At 31.3% G+C, this 20,378-nt stretch overlaps 1 long non-coding RNA gene across 1 annotated transcript in view; it reads right to left on the bottom strand.

Annotated features, from left to right (window-relative positions):
- Window positions 1–3,606: 3,606 nt before the first annotated feature.
- Window positions 3,607–20,378, bottom strand: part of LOC118646707 — a 49,960-nt gene continuing 33,188 nt past the window's right edge. The window contains exon 3 of the long non-coding RNA XR_004964166.1: window positions 3,607–3,735. This is a non-coding gene — a long non-coding RNA (uncharacterized LOC118646707). The remainder of the gene's footprint in view (window positions 3,736–20,378) is intronic.

Raw genomic sequence — 20,378 nt, forward strand, 5'->3', positions numbered from 1 at the left:
CGCATCGTCCTACTCAGTGATTGACCCTTCGAAGGATGCGAGGTGGTGCCGATCAAAAAGAGCGGGGGACGTATCGTCTTCAGACCGGTAAATCGCGAAAAATGAAGAAAAGGAAAAGGTGCGAAGGAAGATGTAAGCCGAGCCAAGCCTTCCTTCTGGCGTGACTGGCTTTTCGGAGATGTTGATAAGAAGGTGAGCCAGTGCAATACACCTGCGCAGTTGCGAGGGCTGGTAGGTTCGCCCCATGGTAGGGTGGTGAATAGACGCCGAGTCAGGTGAACCTGCGAAACACAAAACACTAAAATACAATTTCCAGACATCCCATCAAGTTAAATTTCTGAGCGTATATACGATTTAAAATGAGAACTGCTGTAACGTAATTTATCATATTATTTTAATAAATCAAAATAAAGAATTTTATTAAAATTTCCAACTAAAAAAGAATAATTATAAATAAAGTTTTATTAAGACTAAAATATATTTGTAATATATTAAATATATTCTAACATATTATAATATATTAAATATTAAGCTGTAATTTATCACGTTGCTTTAACATAATTCATCATGATCCGTCAAAAATTCATAATTAATTGTTTTATAGAAACATCCAAATCCAAGAAAATTTATTGTAAATAATTAATATTAATATAATATTTGTAATTAAATGTTAAGCCTGTTACAGTAAGTAAGTAGATTAAGTTGCAATTAAAAACCACAAATTTATCAAATACTGAATCTACCTTATTGCATTCATTAATCTTAACTGTTGTATTTCCACCCTCTCTCATTAATCTAATTCTTAATCTGATTTGTAATTGATAAAATCCTTATATTATAAATTCTGCGAAGTTCAATAATATCTTTATTTTTACATATATTTTTACATTTATTTTATACAGCATTTTATACATAAAAATAATGAGAGAGAACGTACCCGTGTTTTAGAACCCGTTCACTGGCGCCTCTACGTACACGTAGCTACTTGAACTATGTAGCTACGAATATTTTTAGTAGGTAATACATCCACGGGCTCCGATTTTGTTCTATATATTAGTTAATTCTAATCTGTGCTACATCTACAAAATATAATTGCGTAACAATGCATTATAAAAATAATAACCAAATAAAGAAGATCAAATATATATAATGCTATCGCTTAAACACTTATTACAAACACATATACGAGTAATTCTACCTCATAATATAGCGAAAGAAATTTGTCTCAGTGCGATCAATTTTGTCATGATAGATGCAACATGCGGCTGCGCTATACATTTCGATTTTTGCTCAAACAATTATTAAGAAAAAAGTATACGTTTCGAACGAATTATAACGCAAAATTAATGTATTATACTTACCAATTAAGTGATTCGCAATGCCACACGTTTTGGACGCCGCATCCGCCACATTCTGTGAGTGAAACGGGGATAGAATTAATGTGGCGGCTTCGTGTTTCCTGCGTTCAACTACGCGCGCCAAGATCGTATAATCGATCGATCGATACTCCGCGGCGACGCTGTACATCCCACTGTTAATTTCACGTTCGTGCGTCTTTCGCGTATCGAACGGGGCAACAAATAACACGCCTTGTTTTTTTTATGATGGTTATTATTTTGCATTTTACGTTTGGAAGCGTATTATAGGTAATTTTATAAAATAGACGTCCGCATGCAATCCGATTCTTGCAATCTGATAATTCTATACTCGTAGTTTCATCCATTTATTCGCGCGCGCGACATATATTTTCGGTATTAATTAATTATTATGCAAAATATGCGCTTTTACGGATCATCAACATATGGGCGCGGAATCTTCATTATACGACGATTAACTTGGTAGTAATATTATTGTGGGATTAACACAGATTTCGCTTACCTATTTAATATTTAATATTTATGAGTTTGCAATGCCGTGGCATTCTGCATCACGTAAATGCAAATCAAGAATCAAGAGTCAGGCGAACCGACATCACTTTACGCACCAAGATCGGAGATAGCCGTGTTACATATCTCGCTTTAAAATTTTAATATAATTTATATTAATAGATAGATATAATAGTAGATAGATATACCCGCGCGCGTTACTCGAAATATAATATGCTCGTCGCGCTATTAATCGTACGCATGATGCATCCTCGGCCGATTATTACGAAATACATTTTTACGATCATCGAACCCGATATACTGAATCTCTATAAACTATATTTATACTATATTTAAATTGTGTAACAATTTAATAATAAATATTAATGTGATATCAATGTAGAGTTCGCTTATCTGTTAAACAAATTGTGACATTCGTTCCGGATCTAATTCGCTTTTACTGCGTCCTATAAATGGAATAGGAAAAAATAGAATTTTACGAAATTTTAGATTGCGAGAGGCGATTTTGTCTTCATGCATGCAGACCAACTTCACGCACGAAGATTGACGCTTGAAAATCGCGCCCACGCTCTATGTATTCCGCTCTTAACCTTACGTTTACGGAAATGTTTATTATTTTAAATTGTGTTATATTAATTTTATTAAATTAAATTAAATTTTAATATTTCATTAGGGAGATTTTATAAAATTGAATCGAGTTTAATTTTATAAAATTAATTTTATAAAATTAATTCTCGAGATTTTATCGAATTTTATATCGATTAGTTATAGTGACGTGGTTGTCCGCTTTTAACTCCTCCGGACATTTTCGCATTTTAATAATAAATTCTATAGTATTGTCTGACGACCATTTATTTTCCAATATAATGCAAATAATTATTATTTTATGTTTAAAACTTATTATTATTAATTATAATTTAAGAAATATAATGTATTATGTTCTAAATAAACTGCATAAAATATATTATAATTCTATTTCTGAACATTTACATGAAATGTGTTTGAGAATAAGCATAATAAGTAACAATGAATCAAGATTGAGATGAAAAGTTTATGAAATTTAAAATCATATACAGCAATATTAGATAAAATTCAATTAATTGTTTAGTTAATAATTACAAATTATTAATAATTACAAATTAATTAAATATTACAAATTGAGTGATTAATAATTAGGGATAATTAAAAATGATCAGCGATTAATCGAGCGATTAAACGTCTCTGCCTTTTCAATCTTTCATCTTACAATCGTGATTGATTATTTGTGTGTTATTTAAATTTCCTCTTTAGCCAACTTTCCTAGTTGCAAAAGGCATACTTAAAATTCAAGAGGCAATTTAAAATTCTTTAATTTTATATACACCTTACATAATTTTTTATATAAACTTAATTCATGCAACATGCAATTAATTATTAATATACAAATATTTATCTCTCACCGACCGATGCGCAGCAGTGGAGTTATCAGCAGCAACGTCGCTACGATGATTCTGCAACATAGAAACATAACTTTAAAATAAAATTAGCGCTCAAAAAAATTAATAATTCTTAACTTTTACTTTACACATAATTTTATAATTGCTTTTTAATTAAATATCTAATAAAATAATTATGTAATTTTTAAGATCTTTATAAAAATAAAATTTTATAATATTTCAATTAGAATTTTATTTCTTTAATTGATATTTTTTAATTATCAAAATAAAATTGACAAATACAAAGGAAATATATTAATTTTACAGAAATAAATAATAATGCTTACCGCTAAGTTGCTCCACTGATGCCCGTTGCCTCTCCTAGGCCTCCTGCTCCTCTCAGAACTGCAAATCGTTAGTTAGCAACGATGATACTGTAACACACAAACATAAAATTTAAATTAAAATGGTGTTTAAAATAATCAATTTGATACAAATTAAAGGATTATGAGACATTTATTTAGTTATCACTGCAAACAGTACATACGATAATGTATACAATGTATATGAACAGATAAATTATTATTTTTCAACAACAAATTATTCTTATTCTGATAATATGATATTTAATGACATTCATAAATACGTTTTTCATTTAAAGTATATTCATAAACAAGATATTTTTACTTGTTATATTAATAATTGCCTTCGATTATTTTAAAGAAAATGTATAAAATACATTTTTACTCATGGATTTGATAAATATTTTAAAAAATTAGTAAATGTTCCAACTCTCTCTCTCTCTCTGTACACACAATAGAGATAGACATATCCAATTCTAACCAAAATACAAAATTTTACTCTGCGACTGCATTCTCTTCAGACAATGATACGTTAGGAGATATTCCATGCCTTTCGTTAAACAATAAAATATTAGAAGATAAAAACATTTCATCGTTTCTTAAAGAACTTAGTGGGAAAACATGCATTGTCCTTAAAAAAGTGCCAAAATTCTAAAAGTAAAATAATGTCCCGAAAAGTCAAAATTCAAAAATTAAAGATTTAAGACATTGTCCCGAAGTCACAAGACCGAAATTTAAGACATGAAAACAATGTTCCAAAAATTGAATCTTATAAATCTTTTCTATTAAATCATCAATCTTTTGCTTTAGAAAAATTAGAAAAGCTGAAGTTTAGATAGTCAAATTTAATCGATATCTTTAAATAGATGAATATTTTCTACATAACCAGAAAATTATTTACTCTTTTCTTTGAACGCTGAAAATATCTCCAGGGAATAATTAAAGAAAATAAAAATGCACATTTTATAAATTCTAAAATAGTATGCATAATGAAAATACAATATATAATGTAACCTGTGTGTATGTGAAATGTATGTGTATAAGATAATAATGTATTCATGTACACTGCCCGACAATGATTGGTTCCTAAGCACCACTCGCGGGGTAAGGCAAACGTAGAAAGTTCCATCAGCCGACAGCGACTAACAAACCCATTTATCCATCTAATTTATTGATCGTAAATAGTTGCTAAGTCGATAAAAGTCAATGCCTTTCTTACCTCGCAAAAAGTGTTTAGAAATAAATCATTGTCGGACAGTATATACATATGGACTATTCATTTTTCACTACACGAGTGACATATTTGTACAATTTCACATACCACGTATGAATACCTGTTATGTTCATGTTTTTAAAACATCGTCCTATTCTATTTTACCAATTTGTTAATTGTCACATATTAAATTGTATTTCATTATTTTCTGTATCGTTTAAAGTTTATTTTTTTAATTAGAAAAATAAATACGATAAAAGAATGTTTTCTACTTAAAAGACACGAACATAATGGATAGTAATACGTATGTGAAAAAGAATAATGGAAAACAAACAGTAACTATGCGCATACATAAATACATTATTACATTATTATATGTTAAAACATTATTATATTACTACATTGCACTGTATATATTTTATTATGCATACTATTTATAGAATGTATATCTTATTTTACTTTATTTATTTCAAATCGTACATATTTAAAGAACAAAATTAAAAAAGAGATGTCCTGGATGAAGAACATTAATTAATGAGAGATTTCGTCAAACTAAAAAGCATGATCATACTGCCGATGAACACGTAGACAACATTCGACGATTTAAAAAAAATTAACAATTCAAAGTTCAAGGTAATTTTCGTAACATAAAAGATGTATACGATGATGTGAGCAATCAGAAAGTGCATAGTATATATAAAGCAAATATTTTATTTTATAGAGAATATATAATTTGGAAAACTTTTATGAACAAAATAATAGATATAACAAAAATTTTTAAATTCATTTTCGTGGACATCATATTTCATCTTCTTTGATACTTTCGAAAGTATCAGAAAATCAACTGTGTGATGGAAATTAAAGTTATCAGTACGACACATTTAATTGAATGCCGTGCTAATTTCGGGAACGAATAATTATTTGCAGATATACACTGAGAAAAATGGTTTTATTATAATAATAAAACGGTTCTGGTTGACCGTATTCTTATTAAACGAAACAGAATTTCTGGTTATCATAACAAGATTTTACAGCTTATAACTACACCGTTTGATTAACTGTACTATAAGGATTTGATTAAGTTTTTCTTGTTGGATCTACAAAACTTCTTGTTTAATCTACAAAATAATACAAAACTTCTTGTTATATTTACAAAAATAGCGATAATGCTGGCGCCTTCGTTCTCGCAGCGCAAGTCGGTGCATGCCAATCTCGCGCAAACCAACGCGGTATCGATGCGATACTAATATCACGTACCCATAAGGTAGCTTTTATATTTGTTTCGTGTATCTTACAATCGTGTATTTACATTATTCTGTTCAACGGCATGGCGGACGAAAAAACGTCGTCTCTTCTGCGCGAATGGAATTTCGACAGCTATATAGAGATTTTTAGAGGTTAGTAAAATATATGTAAAATATATGCAGTGTACTTTAAACCAAGATATATTGTTATTATTTTAAAAACTCTATCCAAACTCGTTTTTTAACCAAAAAATTGTGTTAACCTAATAAAACAATATAATAAGATTAACAAGAAATTTTTGTAGAGTTTTGTAAACCTAACAAAACGATGTAGTAAGATTAACAAGAAATTCTGGTAGATTCAAACAGGATGGAATTAACCAGAATCCTCTGGTAATTCCAACTACAAAATTTGTATCGTCCATTTTCGAACAAACGGACAGGTTGAATCAACCAGAATTTCTCATAAAACAACAAAACTTTTTTTCCAGTGTATAATAACCAAAACACTGTATAAAATCGATAACAAAGCACAGAACTATACGAGAACTATCGAAAATTGTCGCAACATATGTCATAACTATCCAGCACGACCATGTTTTCGAGTGTTGTGCTGATTTCGCGCAATTAAAATTATATGCACAATTTTAAACGATAGAACTCTGTTTAAAAACGATATAGAAGCACAGTGCTATACGAGAACTACCGAGAATTGTCGCCAAATATATCAGAACTATCCAGCACGACAATTAAATTCGAGTGTCATGCTGATTCCAGGCATAAAAAATTGTCTACACAAATTAAAACGATAAAACTTTGTTCAAATATTACAGAAAAACACAGCAGTATTCGAGAACTGTCGAGAATTGTCGCCAGATATCTAAAAACTATCCAGCACGACAATTAAAATTAATTTTCGTGCTGATTTCAGTATCCTAAAATTGTGTACACAAGTTAGAACGTTAGAACTCTGTTTAAACATTAAGAAAAAACAATGCAGAATACGAGAAATGTGGAGAATTGTCGCCAGATATCTAAAAACTATCCAGCACGACAATTAAAATTAATTTTCGTGCTGATTTCAGTATCTTAAAATTGTGTACACAAGTTAGAACGTAAGAACTCTGTTTAAACATTAAGAAAAAACAATGCAGAATACGAGAACTGTGGAGAATTGTCGCCAGATATCTAAAAACTATCCAGCACGACAATTAAAATTAATTTTCGTGCTGATTTCAGTATCTTAAAATTGTGTACACAAGTTAGAACGTTAGAACTCTGTTTAAACATTAAGAAAAAACAATGCAGAATACGAGAACTGTGGAGAATTGTCGCCAGATATCTAAAAACTATCCAGCACGACAATTAAAATTAATTTTCGTGCTGATTTCAGTATCTTAAAATTGTGTACACAAGTTAGAACGTTAGAACTCTGTTTAAACATTAAGAAAAAACAATGCAGAATACGAGAACTGTGGAGAATTGTCGCCAGATATCTAAAAACTATCCAGCACGACAATTAAAATTAATTTTCGTGCTGATTTCAGTATCTTAAAATTGTGTACACAAGTTAGAACGTTAGAACTCTGTTTAAACATTAAGAAAAAACAATGCAGAATACGAGAACTGTGGAGAATTGTCGCCAGATATCTAAAAACTATCCAGCACGACAATTAAAATTAATTTTCGTGCTGATTTCAGTATCTTAAAATTGTGTACACAAGTTAGAACGTTAGAACTCTGTTTAAACATTAAGAAAAAACAATGCAGAATACGAGAACTGTGGAGAATTGTCGCCAGATATCTAAAAACTATCCAGCACGACAATTAAAATTAATTTTCGTGCTGATTTCAGTTTCTTAAAATTGTGTACACAAGTTAAAACGTTAGACTGTGTTTAAAAATTAAGGAGAACAATGCAGAATACGAGAACTGTCAAGAACTTTCGTCAAATATCTAAAAACTATCCAGCACGACAATTAAAATTAAATTTCGTGCTGATTTCAGTATTTTAAAATTGTGTACACAAGTTAGAACGTTAGAACTCTGTTTAAACATTAAGAAAAAACAATGCAGAATACGAGAACTGTGGAGAATTGTCGCCAGATATCTAAAAACTATCCAGCACGACAATTAAAATTAATTTTCGTGCTGATTTCAGCTTCTTAAAATTGTGTACACAAGTTAAAACGTTAGAACTGTGTTTAAAAATTAAGGAGAACAATGCAGAATACGAGAACTGTCAAGAACTTTCGTCAAATATCTAAAAACTATCCAGCACGACAATTAAAATTAATTTTCGTGCTGATTTCAGTATCTTAAAATTGTGTACACAAGTTAGAACGTTAGAACTCTGTTTAAACATTAAGAAAAAACAATGCAGAATACGAGAACTGTGGAGAATTGTCGCCAGATATCTAAAAACTGTCCAGCACGACAATTAAAATTAATTTTCGTGCTGATTTCAGCTTCTTAAAATTGTGTACACAAGTTAAAACGTTAGAACTGTGTTTAAAAATTAAGGAGAACAATGCAGAATACGAGAACTGTCAAGAACTTTCGTCAAATATCTAAAAACTATCCAGCACGACAATTAAAATTAAATTTCGTGCTGATTTCAGTATCTTAAAATTGTGTACACAAGTTAGAACGTTAGAACTCTGTTTAAACATTAAGAAAAAACAATGCAGAATACGAGAACTGTGGAGAATTGTCGCCAGATATCTAAAAACTATCCAGCACGACAATTAAAATTAATTTTCGTGCTGATTTCAGTATCTTAAAATTGTGTACACAAGTTAGAACGTTAGAACTCTGTTTAAACATTAAAAAAAAACAATGCAGAATACGAGAACTGTGGAGAATTGTCGCCAGATATCTAAAAACTATCCAGCACGACAATTAAAATTAATTTTCGTGCTGATTTCAGCTTCTTAAAATTGTGTACACAAGTTAAAACGTTAGAACTGTGTTTAAAAATTAAGGAGAACAATGCAGAATACGAGAACTGTCAAGAACTTTCGTCAAATATCTAAAAACTATCCAGCACGACAATTAAAATTAATTTTCGTGCTGATTTCAGCTTCTTAAAATTGTGTACACAAGTTAGAACGTTAGAACTCTGTTTAAACATTAAGAAAAAACAGTGCAAAATACGAGAACTGTGGAGAATTGTCGCCAGATATCTAAAAACTATCCAGCACGACAATTAAAATTAAATTTCGTGCTGATTTCAGTATTTTAAAATTGTGTACACAAGTTAGAACGTTAGAACTCTGTTTAAACATTAAGAAAAAACAATGCAGAATACGAGAACTGTGGAGAATTGTCGCCAGATATCTAAAAAGTATCCAGCACGACAATTAAAATTAATTTTCGTGCTGATTTCAGCTTCTTAAAATTGTGTACACAAGTTAAAACGTTAGAACTGTGTTTAAAAATTAAGGAGAACAATGCAGAATACGAGAACTGTCAAGAACTTTCGTCGAATATCTAAAAACTATCCAGCACGACAATTAAAATTAATTTTCGTGCTGATTTCAGCTTCTTAAAATTGTGTACACAAGTTAGAACGTTAGAACTCTGTTTAAACATTAAGAAAAAACAGTGCAGAATACGAGAACTGTGGAGAATTGTCGCCAGATATCTAAAAACTATCCAGTACGACAATTAAAATTAATTTTTGTGCTGATTTCAGCTTCTTAAAATTGTGTACACAAGTTAGAACGTTAGAACTCTGTTTAAACATTAAGAAAAAACAATGCAGATTACGAGCACTGTGGAAAATTGTCGCCAGATATCTAAAAACTATCCAGCACGACAATTAAAATTAATTTTCGTGCTGATTTCAGTATCTTAAAATTGTGTACACAAGTTAGAACGTTAGAACTCTGTTTAAACATTAAGAAAAAACAATGCAGAATACGAGAACTGTGGAGAATTGTCGCCAGATATCTAAAAACTATCCAGCACGACAATTAAAATTAATTTTCGTGCTGATTTCAGCTTCTTAAAATTGTGTACACAAGTTAGAACGTTAGAACTCTGTTTAAACATTAAGAAAAAACAATGCAGATTACGAGCACTGTGGAAAATTGTCGCCAGATATCTAAAAACTGTCCAGCACGACAATTAAAATTAATTTTCGTGCTGATTTCAGCTTCTTAAAATTGTGTACACAAGTTAAAACGTTAGAACTGTGTTTAAAAATTAAGGAGAACAATGCAGAATACGAGAACTGTCAAGAACTTTCGTCAAATATCTAAAAACTATCCAGCACGACAATTAAAATTAATTTTCGTGCTGATTTCAGCTTCTTAAAATTGTGTACACAAGTTAGAACGTTAGAACTCTGTTTAAACATTAAGAAAAAACAATGCAGAATACGAGAACTGTGGAGAATTGTCGCCAGATATCTAAAAACTGTCCAGCACGACAATTAAAATTAATTTTCGTGCTGATTTCAGCTCCTTAAAATTGTGTACACAAGTTAAAACGTTAGAACTGTGTTTAAAAATTAAGGAGAACAATGCAGAATACGAGAACTGTCAAGAACTTTCGTCAAATATCTAAAAACTATCCAGCACGACAATTAAAATTAATTTTCGTGCTGATTTCAGCTTCTTAAAATTGTGTACACAAGTTAGAACGTTAGAACTCTGTTTAAACATTAAGAAAAAACAGTGCAGAATACGAGAACTGTGGAGAATTGTCGCCAGATATCTAAAAACTATCCAGCACGACAATTAAAATTAATTTTCGTGCTGATTTCAGCTTCTTAAAATTGTGTACACAAGTTAAAACGTTAGAACTGTGTTTAAAAATTAAGGAGAACAATGCAGAATACGAGAACTGTCAAGAACTTTCGTCAAATATCTAAAAACTATCCAGCACGACAATTAAAATTAATTTTCGTGCTGATTTCGGCTTCTTAAAATAGTGTACACAAGTTAGAACGTTAGAACTCTGTTTAAACATTAAGAAAAAACAATGCAGAATACGAGAACTGTGGAGAATTGTCGCCAGATATCTAAAAACTGTCCAGCACGACAATTAAAATTAATTTTCGTGCTGATTTCAGCTTCTTAAAATTGTGTACACAAGTTAGAACGTTAGAACTCTGTTTAAACATTAAGAAAAAACAATGCAGAATACGAGAACTGTGGAGAATTGTCGCCAGATATCTAAAAACTGTCCAGCACGACAATTAAAATTAATTTTCGTGCTGATTTCAGCTCCTTAAAATTGTGTACACAAGTTAAAACGTTAGAACTGTGTTTAAAAATTAAGGAGAACAATGCAGAATACGAGAACTGTCAAGAACTTTCGTCAAATATCTAAAAACTATCCAGCACGACAATTAAAATTAATTTTCGTGCTGATTTCAGCTTCTTAAAATTGTGTACACAAGTTAGAACGTTAGAACTCTGTTTAAACATTAAGAAAAAACAATGCAGAATACGAGAACTGTGGAGAATTGTCGCCAGATATCTAAAAACTGTCCAGCACGACAATTAAAATTAATTTTCGTGCTGATTTCAGCTCCTTAAAATTGTGTACACAAGTTAAAACGTTAGAACTGTGTTTAAAAATTAAGGAGAACAATGCAGAATACGAGAACTGTCAAGAACTTTCGTCAAATATCTAAAAACTATCCAGCACGACAATTAAAATTAATTTTCGTGCTGATTTCAGCTTCTTAAAATTGTGTACACAAGTTAGAACGTTAGAACTCTGTTTAAACATTAAGAAAAAACAATGCAGAATACGAGAACTGTGGAGAATTGTCGCCAGATATCTAAAAACTGTCCAGCACGACAATTAAAATTAATTTTCGTGCTGATTTCAGCTTCTTAAAATTGTGTACACAAGTTAGAACGTTAGAACTCTGTTTAAACATTAAGAAAAAACAATGCAGAATACGAGAACTGTGGAGAATTGTCGCCAGATATCTAAAAACTGTCCAGCACGACAATTAAAATTAATTTTCGTGCTGATTTCAGCTCCTTAAAATTGTGTACACAAGTTAAAACGTTAGAACTGTGTTTAAAAATTAAGGAGAACAATGCAGAATACGAGAACTGTCAAGAACTTTCGTCAAATATCTAAAAACTATCCAGCACGACAATTAAAATTAATTTTCGTGCTGATTTCAGCTTCTTAAAATTGTGTACACAAGTTAGAACGTTAGAACTCTGTTTAAACATTAAGAAAAAACAATGCAGAATACGAGAACTGTGGAGAATTGTCGCCAGATATCTAAAAACTGTCCAGCACGACAATTAAAATTAATTTTCGTGCTGATTTCAGCTCCTTAAAATTGTGTACACAAGTTAAAACGTTAGAACTGTGTTTAAAAATTAAGGAGAACAATGCAGAATACGAGAACTGTCAAGAACTTTCGTCAAATATCTAAAAACTATCCAGCACGACAATTAAAATTAATTTTCGTGCTGATTTCAGCTTCTTAAAATTGTGTACACAAGTTAGAACGTTAGAACTCTGTTTAAACATTAAGAAAAAACAATGCAGAATACGAGAACTGTGGAGAATTGTCGCCAGATATCTAAAAACTGTCCAGCACGACAATTAAAATTAATTTTCGTGCTGATTTCAGCTTCTTAAAATTGTGTACACAAGTTAGAACGTTAGAACTCTGTTTAAACATTAAGAAAAAACAGTGCAGAATACGAGAACTGTGGAGAATTGTCGCCAGATATCTAAAAACTATCCAGCACGACAATTAAAATTAATTTTCGTGCTGATTTCAGCTTCTTAAAATTGTGTACACAAGTTAGAACGTTAGAACTCTGTTTAAACATTAAGAAAAAACAGTGCAGAATACGAGAACTGTGGAGAATTGTCGCCAGATATCTAAAAACTATCCAGCACGACAATTAAAATTAATTTTCGTGCTGATTTCAGCTTCTTAAAATTGTGTACACAAGTTAAAACGTTAGAACTGTGTTTAAAAATTAAGGAGAACAATGCAGAATACGAGAACTGTCAAGAACTTTCGTCAAATATCTAAAAACTATCCAGCACGACAATTAAAATTAATTTTCGTGCTGATTTCAGCTTCTTAAAATTGTGTACACAAGTTAGAACGTTAGAACTCTGTTTAAACATTAAGAAAAAACAGTGCAGAATACGAGAACTGTGGAGAATTGTCGCCAGATATCTAAAAACTATCCAGCACGACAATTAAAATTAATTTTCGTGCTGATTTCAGCTTCTTAAAATTGTGTACACAAGTTAGAACGTTAGAACTCTGTTTAAACATTAAGAAAAAACAATGCAGAATACGAGAACTGTGGAGAATTGTCGCCAGATATCTAAAAACTGTCCAGCACGACAATTAAAATTAATTTTCGTGCTGATTTCAGCTTCTTAAAATTGTGTACACAAGTTAAAACGTTAGAACTGTGTTTAAAAATTAAGGAGAACAATGCAGAATACGAGAACTGTCAAGAACTTTCGTCAAATATCTAAAAACTATCCAGCACGACAATTAAAATTAATTTTCGTGCTGATTTCAGCTTCTTAAAATTGTGTACACAAGTTAGAACGTTAGAACTCTGTTTAAACATTAAGGAAAAACAATGCAGAATACGAGAACTGTGGAGAATTGTCGCCAGGATATCTAAAAACTATCCAGCACGACAATTAAAATTAATTTTCGTGCTGATTTCAGCTTCTTAAAATTGTGTACACAAGTTAGAACGTTAGAACTCTGTTTAAACATTAAGAAAAAACAATGCAGAATACGAGAACTGTGGAGAATTGTCGCCAGATATCTAAAAACTATCCAGCACGACAATTAAAATTAATTTTCGTGCTGATTTCAGCTTCTTAAAATTGTGTACACAAGTTAGAACGTTAGAACTCTGTTTAAACATTAAGAAAAAACAATGCAGAATACGAGAACTGTGGAGAATTGTCGCCAGATATCTAAAAACTGTCCAGCACGACAATTAAAATTAATTTTCGTGCTGATTTCAGCTCCTTAAAATTGTGTACAGAAGTTAAAACGTTAGAACTGTGTTTAAAAATTAAGGAGAACAATGCAGAATACGAGAACTGTCAAGAACTTTCGTCAAATATCTAAAAACTATCCAGCACGACAATTAAAATTAATTTTCGTGCTGATTTCGGCTTCTTAAAATTGTGTACACAAGTTAGAACGGTAGAACTGTGTTTAAAAATTAAGGAGAACAATGCAGAATACGAGAACTGTGGAGAATTGTCGCCAGATATCTAAAAACTATCCAGCACGACAATTAAAATTAATTTTCGTGCTGATTTCAGTATCTTAAAATTGTGTACACAAGTTAGAACGTTAGAACTCTGTTTAAACATTAAGAAAAAACAATGCAGAATACGAGAACTGTGGAGAATTGTCGCCAGATATCTAAAAACTATCCAGCACGACAATTAAAATTAATTTTCGTGCTGATTTCAGCTTCTTAAAATTGTGTACACAAGTTAGAACGTTAGAACTCTGTTTAAACATTAAGAAAAAACAATGCAGAATACGAGAACTGTGGAGAATTGTCGCCAGATATCTAAAAACTGTCCAGCACGACAATTAAAATTAATTTTCGTGCTGATTTCAGCTCCTTAAAATTGTGTACACAAGTTAAAACGTTAGAACTGTGTTTAAAAATTAAGGAGAACAATGCAGAATACGAGAACTGTCAAGAACTTTCGTCAAATATCTAAAAACTATCCAGCACGACAATTAAAATTAATTTTCGTGCTGATTTCAGCTTCTTAAAATTGTGTACACAAGTTAGAACGTTAGAACTCTGTTTAAACATTAAGAAAAAACAATGCAGAATACGAGAACTGTGGAGAATTGTCGCCAGATATCTAAAAACTGTCCAGCACGACAATTAAAATTAATTTTCGTGCTGATTTCAGCTCCTTAAAATTGTGTACACAAGTTAAAACGTTAGAACTGTGTTTAAAATTAAGGAGAAACAATGCAGAATACGAGAACTGTCAAGAACTTTCGTCAAATATCTAAAAACTATCCAGCACGACAATTAAAATTAATTTTCGTGCTGATTTCAGCTTCTTAAAATTGTGTACACAAGTTAGAACGTTAGAACTCTGTTTAAACATTAAGAAAAAACAATGCAGAATACGAGAACTGTGGAGAATTGTCGCCAGATATCTAAAAACTGTCCAGCACGACAATTAAAATTAATTTTCGTGCTGATTTCAGCTTCTTAAAATTGTGTACACAAGTTAGAACGTTAGAACTGTGTTTAAAAATTAAGGAGAACAATGCAGAATACGAGAACTGTGCAAGAACTTGTCGTCAGATATCTAAAAACTATCCAGCACGACAATTAAAATTAATTTTCGTGCTGATTTCAGCTTCTTAAAATTGTGTACACAAGTTAGAACGTTAGAACTCTGTTTAAACATTAAGAAAAAACAATGCAGAATACGAGAACTGTGGAGAATTGTCGCCAGATATCTAAAAACTGTCCAGCACGACAATTAAAATTAATTTTCGTGCTGATTTCAGCTCCTTAAAATTGTGTACACAAGTTAAAACGTTAGAACTGTGTTTAAAAATTAAGGAGAACAATGCAGAATACGAGAACTGTCAAGAACTTTCGTCAAATATCTAAAAACTATCCAGCACGACAATTAAAATTAATTTTCGTGCTGATTTCAGGCTTCTTAAAATTGTGTACACAAGTTAGAACGTTAGAACTCTGTTTAAACATTAAGAAGAACAATGCAGAATACGAGAACTGTGGAGAATTGTCGCCAGATATCTAAAAACTATCCAGCACGACAATTAAAATTAATTTTCGTGCTGATTTCAGCTTCTTAAAATTGTGTACACAAGTTAGAACGTTAGAACTCTGTTTAAACATTAAGAAAAAACAATGCAGAATACGAGAACTGTGAGAATTGTCGCCAGATATCTAAAAACTATCCAGCACGACAATTAAAATTAATTTTCGTGCTGATTTCAGCTTCTTAAAATTGTGTACACAAGTTAGAACGTTAGAACTCTGTTTAAACATTAAGAAAAAACAATGCAGAATACGAGAACTGTGGAGAATTGTCGCCAGATATCTAAAAACTGTCCAGCACGACAATTAAAATTAATTTTCGTGCTGATTTCAGCTTCTTAAAATTGTGTACACAAGTTAGAACGTTAGAACTCTGTTTAAACATTAAGAAAAACAATGCAGAATACGAGAACTGTCAAGAACTTGTCGTCAAATATCTAAAAACTATCCAGCACGACAATTAAAATTAATTTTCGTGCTGATTTCAGCTTCTTAAAATTGTGTACACAAGTTAGAACGTTAGAACTCTGATTAAAAATTAAGAAAAAACAATGCAGAATACGAGAACTGTGGAGAATTGTCGCCAGATATCTAAAAACTATCCAGCACGACAATTAAAATTAATTTTCGTGCTGATTTCAGCTTCTTAAAATTGTGTACACAAGTTAGAAACGTTAGAACTCTGTTTAAACATTAAGAAAAACAATGCAGAATACGAGAACTGTGGAGAATTGTCGCCAGATATCTAAAAACTGTCCAGCACGACAATTAAAATTAATTTTCGTGCTGATTTCAGCTCCTTAAAATTGTGTACACAAGTTAAAACGTTAGAACTGTGTTTAAAAATTAAGGAGAACAATGCAGAATACGAGAACTGTCAAGAACTTTCGTCAAATATCTAAAAACTATCCAGCACGACAATTAAAATTAATTTTCGTGCTGATTTCAGCTTCTTAAAATTGTGTACACAAGTTAGAACGTTAGAACTCTGTTTAAACATTAAGAAAAAAACAATGCAGAATACGAGAACTGTGGAGAATTGTCGCCAGATATCTAAAAAACTAGTCCAGCACGACAATTAAAATTAATTTTCGTGCTGATTTCAGCTTCTTAAAATTGTGTACACAAGTTAAAACGTTAGAACTGTGTTTAAAAATTAAGGAGAACAATGCAGAATACGAGAACTGTCAAGAACTTTCGTCAAATATCTAAAAACTATCCAGCACGACAATTAAAATTAATTTTCGTGCTGATTTCAGCTTCTTAAAATTGTGTACACAAGTTAGAACGTTAGAACTCTGTTTAAACATTAAGAAAAAACAGTGCAGAATACGAGAACTGTGGAGAATTGTCGCCAGATATCTAAAAACTATCCAGCACGACAATTAAAATTAATTTTCGTGCTGATTTCAGCTTCTTAAAATTGTGTACACAAGTTAAAACGTTAGAACTGTGTTTAAAAATTAAGGAGAACAATGCAGAATACGAGAACTGTCAAGAATTGTCGTCCAGATATCTAAAAACTATCCAGCACGACAATTAAAATTAATTTCGTGCTGATTTCAGCTTCTTAAAATTGTGTACACAAGTTAGAACGTTAGAACTCTGTTTAAACATTAAGAAAAAACAGTGCAGAATACGAGAACTGTGGAGAATTGTCGCCAGATATCTAAAAACTATCCAGCACGACAATTAAAATTAATTTTCGTGCTGATTTCAGCTTCTTAAAATTGTGTACACAAGTTAGAACGTTAGAACTCTGTTTAAACATTAAGAAAAAACAATGCAGAATACGAGAACTGTGGAGAATTGTCGCCAGATATCTAAAAACTGTCCAGCACGACAATTAAAATTAATTTTCGTGCTGATTTCAGCTTCTTAAAATTGTGTACACAAGTTAGAACGTTAGAACTCTGTTTAAACATTAAGAAAAAACAATGCAGAATACGAGAACTGTGGAGAATTGTCGCCAGATATCTAAAAACTGTCCAGCACGACAATTAAAATTAATTTTCGTGCTGATTTCAGCTCCTTAAAATTGTGTACACAAGTTAAAACGTTAGAACTGTGTTTAAAAATTAAGGAGAACAATGCAGAATACGAGAACTGTCAAGAACTTTCGTCAAATATCTAAAAACTATCCAGCACGACAATTAAAATTAATTTTCGTGCTGATTTCAGCTTCTTAAAATTGTGTACACAAGTTAGAACGTTAGAACTCTGTTTAAACATTAAGAAAAAACAATGCAGAATACGAGAACTGTGGAGAATTGTCGCCAGATATCTAAAAACTGTCCAGCACGACAATTAAAATTAATTTTCGTGCTGATTTCAGCTCCTTAAAATTGTGTACACAAGTTAAAACGTTAGAACTGTGTTTAAAAATTAAGGAGAACAATGCAGAATACGAGAACTGTCAAGAACTTTCGTCAATATCTAAAAACTATCCAGCACGACAATTAAAATTAATTTTCGTGCTGATTTCAGCTTCTTAAAATTGTGTACACAAGTTAGAACGTTAGAACTCTGTTTAAACATTAAGAAAAAACAATGCAGAATACGAGAACTGTGGAGAATTGTCGCCAGATATCTAAAAAACTATCCAGCACGACAATTAAAATTAATTTTCGTGCTGATTTCAGCTTCTTAAAATTGTGTACACAAGTTAAAACGTTAGAACTCGTGTTTAAACATTAAGAAAAAACAATGCAGAATACGAGAACTGTCAAGAACTTTCGTCAAATATCTAAAAACTATCCAGCACGACAATTAAAATTAATTTTCGTGCTAATTTCAGCTTCTTAAAATTGTGTACACAAGTTAGAACGTTAGAACTCTGTTTAAACATTAAGAAAAAACAATGCAGAATACGAGAACTGTGGAGAATTGTCGCCAGATATCTAAAAACTATCCAGCACGACAATTAAAATTAATTTTCGTGCTGATTTCAGCTATCTTAAAATTGTGTACACAAGTTAGAAACGTTAGAACTCTGTTTAAACATTAAGAAAAACAATGCAGAATACGAGAACTGTGGAGAATTGTCGCCAGATATCTAAAAACTGTCCAGCACGACAATTAAAATTAATTTTCGTGCTGATTTCAGCTTCTTAAAATTGTGTACACAAGTTAGAACGTTAGAACTCTGTTTAAACATTAAGAAAAACAATGCAGAATACGAGAACTGTGGAGAATTGTCGCCAGATATCTAAAACTAGTCCAGCACGACAATTAAAATTAATTTTCGTGCTGATTTCAGCTCCTTAAAATTGTGTACACAAGTTAAACGTTAGAACTGTGTTTAAAAATTAAGGAGAACAATGCAGAATACGAGAACTGTCAGAGAACTTTCGTCCAATATCTAAAAACTATCCAGCACGACAATTAAAATTAATTTTCGTGCTGATTTCAGCTTCTTAAAATTGTGTACACAAGTTAGAACGTTAGAACTCTGTTTAAACATTAAGAAAAAACAATGCAGAATACGAGAACTGTGGAGAATTGTCGCCAGATATCTAAAAACTATCCAGCACGACAATTAAAATTAATTTCGTGCTGATTTCAGCTCTTAAAATTGTGTACACAAGTTAAAACGTTAGAACTGCTGTTTAAAAATTAAGGAGAAACAATGCAGAATACGAGAACTGTCGAAGAATTGTCGTCAAGATATCTAAAAACTATCCAGCACGACAATTAAAAATTAATTTTCGTGCTGATTTCAGCTTCTTAAAATTGTGTACACAAGTTAGAACGGTTAGAACTGTGTTTAAACATTAAGGAAAAACAATGCAGAATACGAGAACTGTGGAGAATTGTCGCCAGATATCTAAAAACTATCCAGCACGACAATTAAAATTAATTTTCGTGCTGATTTCAGCTTCTTAAAATTGTGTACACAAGTTAGAACGTTAGAACTCTGTTTAAACATTAAGAAAAAACAATGCAGAATACGAGAACTGTGGAGAATTGTCGCCAGATATCTAAAAACTATCCAGCACGACAATTAAAATTAATTTTCGTGCTGATTTCAGCTTCTTAAAATTGTGTACACAAGTTAGAACGTTAGAACTCTGTTTAAACATTAAGAAAAACAATGCAGAATACGAGAACTGTGAAGAACTTGTCGCCAGATATCTAAAAACTATCCAGCACGACAATTAAAATTAATTTTCGTGCTGATTTCAGCTTCTTAAAATTGTGTACACAAGTTAGAACGTTAGAACTGTGTTTAAACATTAAGGAAAAACAATGCAGAATACGAGAACTGTGGAGAATTGTCGCCAGATATCTAAAAACTATCCAGCACGACAATTAAAATTAATTTTCGTGCTGATTTCAGCTTCTTAAAATTGTGTACACAAGTTAGAACGTTAGAACTCTGTTTAAACATTAAGAAAAAACAATGCAGAATACGAGAACTGTGGAGAATTGTCGCCAGAT

This window comes from Monomorium pharaonis, chromosome 7, assembly GCF_013373865.1.
Source record: "Monomorium pharaonis isolate MP-MQ-018 chromosome 7, ASM1337386v2, whole genome shotgun sequence".
NCBI classification, from domain to species: domain Eukaryota; kingdom Metazoa; phylum Arthropoda; class Insecta; order Hymenoptera; family Formicidae; genus Monomorium; species Monomorium pharaonis.